At 50.1% G+C, this 4,470-nt stretch overlaps 1 long non-coding RNA gene across 1 annotated transcript; it reads right to left on the bottom strand.

Moving 5' to 3' along the window:
- Positions 1 to 1,159: 1,159 nt before the first annotated feature.
- Positions 1,160 to 2,943, bottom strand: LOC119923723. The gene is made up of 3 exons (XR_005448946.1): positions 2,861 to 2,943; positions 2,666 to 2,710; positions 1,160 to 1,210 (listed from the first exon to the last, which is right to left on the bottom strand). It is a non-coding gene; the product is annotated as an uncharacterized LOC119923723 (long non-coding RNA).
- Positions 2,944 to 4,470: the final 1,527 nt, after the last annotated feature.

Raw genomic sequence — 4,470 nt, forward strand, 5'->3', positions numbered from 1 at the left:
AAGCAGGAGGGCCGGGGGTGGGGGAAAGAGGATAGAACCAGAAGGAGAATGGGGGATAGAACCAGTCGAAGCCGGGGACGATAGGACCACTGGGAGCAGGGGGGGTGGCGATATGACCAGTCAGAGCGGGGGGATAGATCTATAGATCTCGACCGAGTCGGGGGGGATAGAACTCGACCGAGCGGAGGAAACAGAACTAGACAGAGCAGGGGGAAAGAACTAGCCAGAGCTGGGGGGTGGGGGAATAGAACTAGAATGAGCAGGGAGTATAGAACCAGACCAGGGGCAATAAGACCAGTTGGAGTGGGAGCTGGGGTGGGGGGACAAAGGACCAGAAGGAGAAGGGGGGCATAGGACCAGACAGATCGTGCGGGGGGGGGGGGGAGGGGGACGACACGCCCCGATAGGACAAAGTGGGGGGTGGGGGGGGGGAATAGGACCAGTTTGATAGTTGTGAAAGTATTGATTATGCAAAGTAAGTTATTAAGCTCCAGAAGTTGCCTCCTCTAAATCTAGAACAGACGGTCATGGAAATAGGCATTGGAGTCAGTGAGAGAAGGGAATTATTGTTGCGGAGCAGATGACAGACCAAGTTAAATTACTTCTCACCAGCCATGATATCGTTGAGGTGGTCCTATTTCCAAGATTTCCCTCAGCGCACTGCGTGGAGTGATTGGTCTGATGGTGCTCCTGCAAGTTGAGAAGGAAACTCAAATGATGCAGTTTCCCAAACATAGAGACATTTCTCCAGCATCCCACAAATCAGCCTGGTTTTCAATAGGCATGAGAGAATAGCCACAGAAGCCTGGATTCTCCACTCTTCCCTACCCCTGCCATTGGATCTCCACACTCCCACGTTGGAAGAGGCCTGGACTTAAACAACAACAAGTCTCCAGTACAAAGGCAGACTAAACAAGAGGAGTGGTAAGACTTGCAATACTCCATACCAAACCCTTCTATGCTCCCTACAAAGATACAAGTTGGAGGCTACAGAACTCCACAGGAGAATAGCATGGGTGGGGACGGACACACACACACACACACACACACACACACACACACACACACTTTATTTTTCCTTCTAACTCACCCATGAATTTAGTCCCACCCACCAAGCAATGAAGCATTCACCCCACAGAAATTAGGTACATATACTCAGCTCTTTCACTTGTATTGTCAGCTGGGACTCTTCATTAAAGTGATGCTGGACCTAGAATATTGAAAAGAAATTATGTTACAATATGTAAGACATGCCTAACAAAGTCTCAGGAAAGGAGACACCATAGTGAGGAGACAAGTAAGGACACGTGTGCTGTGGTGGTGAGTCAGGGCTACAGGGAACACACCTGCTAATTCCCCTGCACTGTACTATCCCCAAGCACTTAGGTTAGTGCTCTGCATGTAGGACACATTCCAGTATCATTCATTCAATCATATTGAGCGCTTACTGTGTGCAGAGCACTGTACTAAGCACTTGGGAAGTACAAGTTGGCAACATATAGAGACGGTCCCTACCCAACAGCGGGCTCACGTCGATTGACTGCAGGAGCGCAGTGTCTATTAGAACTAACGTAGCCACAGCAAGAAGCTGAGGAATGGAGAGGTGGCCAGGAACATTCCGATACAGAGTGCTAGGCCCTACACCCCCCTACCCACCCCTGACCCCCAACACAGGCATGAATGTGATCAGTATAGGTGAGGGATGATATCCCCCATAAACAGCCCCAGGGAAAATTGGGGAAATTTTCTGGCCTAGGAGAGCTCACGGCTAGCAAGCCAGAAAGCTACGCTCAAACACTAGACTCTCCCCTACTCCCATCCACCGCCCCCCCCCCCCCCCCGACTTCCCCCCAACTCCCTCAGAGGCATTCACTGTCATGCACAGAGCGGTTCAAACTCTAGAAGAACTGAGGATGTGGCAGGGTGACCCTGTGGACGGGGCTGTGGGTTCAGGTAGGATTGATTGATCCATCTAAAGAATTAAGGACACTGGGTCTCCTCAGGTCCACCATCACCTTCCCTTAGAGATGGAAGCTCAGCTCATTCTTCCTCAACATGGAAATCAGCTCATCTGGGTCCTCACTGAAGGGGGACACTTGGACCATATCTATCCACAATCCACACATTCTCCCCCCTGGAACCTGGCGAGAGTGTTAGGCCCTTCACCCCAGTACCCAACCCTGACCCCCGAACCCCCTACCCACACAGTGGACATATCAGCAGTCTCCCAAATCTTTACAAGCCCTACTGAAATTGTTTCTTCTCCAACAAGCCTTCCCTGACTAAAGCTCTCATCTCTTCACACCCCAGACACACAAACATACACTTGATTTTTCTTCCAGCTCACCCATGCACTAACTCTCACCCACTAAACCCTGAAGCATTAACTCCTCCCCCACGACCTCCCACCCCCCAACAACCCTTTGGATCTACCAGCCTTCTCCCACATCTTTAAAAGTCCTCCTGAAATGGTTTCTTCTCTAACAAGCCTTGCCTGACTTCACCTCTCATCCCCCCAGCTCCCAATGCTCCCACCCCTCCAAACAAACTTTATTTTCCCTTCCAACTCACCCAGGCACTTACTCTCACCCACTAAACCCTGAAGCATTATCCCTCCACACACCACCATCAAGTACATATCTTTTTACACAGATTCTTCCCTTACCTCTATTATATCATCTGGGTCCCCTTCATTATACTGATGCTGGACCTATACAATAGGAATAGAATTCTATTAGTATTGCTGAAAAATGGGGACAAGTGTGCTGAGGTGGGTAGGCAACAGGTGTACTACATCTGTTGCATTCTACCTCCCCAAGCACTTAGTACAGTGCTTTGCATACACTAAGCCCTCACTTACCATTGATGAATTGCAGGAGCCAAGTGCCCTTTAGAACATCCACAGCCACAACAAGAAACTGGAGAACAAAGAGGCAGTTTGAGTGGCCAGGAAGCCTGGCGAGAGTGTTAGGCCCTTCACCCCAGTACCCAACCCTGACCCCGAACCCAAGCATTAATGAGGTCTACATCCGTGAGGTTGATAGCCCCATAGAAAAGCCCTACATGGAGGGCCTTGGGGAAGTTTCCTGGCCCAGAAGAGCTCACATCTAGCAAGCCACAGAACACTTTAGTCAGCTTCACTCTTAACACTAGGCTCTTCCCCGCTCCCCCTGCATCCTCCCAAACCGCTCAGAGGGAGTCACTGTCAAGCACAGAGGGTTCCACCTCTAGAGGAGCTGAGGATTTGCAGGGTGACCCTGTGGACAGGACTGTGGGTTCAGGGAGAAGTGACCCTTCTATAGAATTAAGGACCCTGGGTTTTCTCAGTCCCACAGTCAAGTCACAGAACCAGTTCCCTATGCAGAGACTTAGCCCCAGTGGGTAGAACCAGCCACAGTACTGAGAGTAACACACCCCTCTCTACACCTTGCCCTCCTCCTGCAGTAACCCCTAGTCATGCCCCCATCACCTTCCCTTAGGGATGGAAGCTCAGCTCTTGATTCCTCATCTCCATGGGGATCAGCTGCTCTGGGTCCTCACTGAAGGGGCAACGGTCCTCACGACCAGGAAAGGTGGTGAGAAGCTTCTGGGAGGAGAAATAAATTGGTCCTTCTCGTCTGCTCATCAGGACTTCTTCGACATCCACCTGGGAGATTAGGAAAAGCCTGAAAGCTCCAGCCAGCTCCTTATGCCTCACCTGGACCACATCCACCCTCAACCCATCCCAAACATCCTCCCAGCAGGCACTCCCACCCCCCACCTACCTTGTTGACACACCAGGAGTCTTCCATCTCTATAAAAGTCCTTCTGAAATTGTTTCTTCTCTAACAGGCCTTCCCTAAAGTTCTCATCTCCCCACCCCCTCCCTAAAGAACACACTTAATTTTCCCTTCCAGCTCACCAATGCACTTAATCCCACCCTCTAAGCACTGAAGCATTCGCCCCACATCAATTAAGTACCCAGAATCTCCCCTTACCTGTATTGTATCATCTGGATCCAAACCCCCTCATTATTCCAATATTGGACCTATAAATTTAAAAGGGAACTATGTCAGCATGCACAAGACAGGCCTATCTGAAGGTTTAAGGGAAAGCAACACCGTAATGAGAGCAGAGAAGAGGGGACAGGTGTGTTGAGGTTGTGAGGCAAGGCTACAAGAAACATGTCTGCTTAATCTGTTCTATTAGACTGCCCCAAGCGGTTAGTACAGTGCTCCTCCTGAAGGAAGCTCTCAAATGCTGTTGATTGATTGCAGTAGCAAAGTGTCCCTTAGAACTTCCACAGCCATGGAGAGAAGTGGGAGAACAAAGAGGCAGTTTGACTGATCAGAAAGCTTGCTAAGATGGAGTAATAACCTCTTTAGCCCACTAACCACCCCTGCCCCCCAATGAATGAGGTCAGGATAGAGTAAAAATACCCTACAGCCCTGTCCAGTATTGTTCAGTGTCCAGTACTGTCCAGCCTTACAG

The sequence above is a fragment of the Tachyglossus aculeatus genome, unplaced genomic scaffold, assembly GCF_015852505.1.
Source record: "Tachyglossus aculeatus isolate mTacAcu1 unplaced genomic scaffold, mTacAcu1.pri scaffold_226_arrow_ctg1, whole genome shotgun sequence".
Classification (NCBI taxonomy): domain Eukaryota; kingdom Metazoa; phylum Chordata; class Mammalia; order Monotremata; family Tachyglossidae; genus Tachyglossus; species Tachyglossus aculeatus.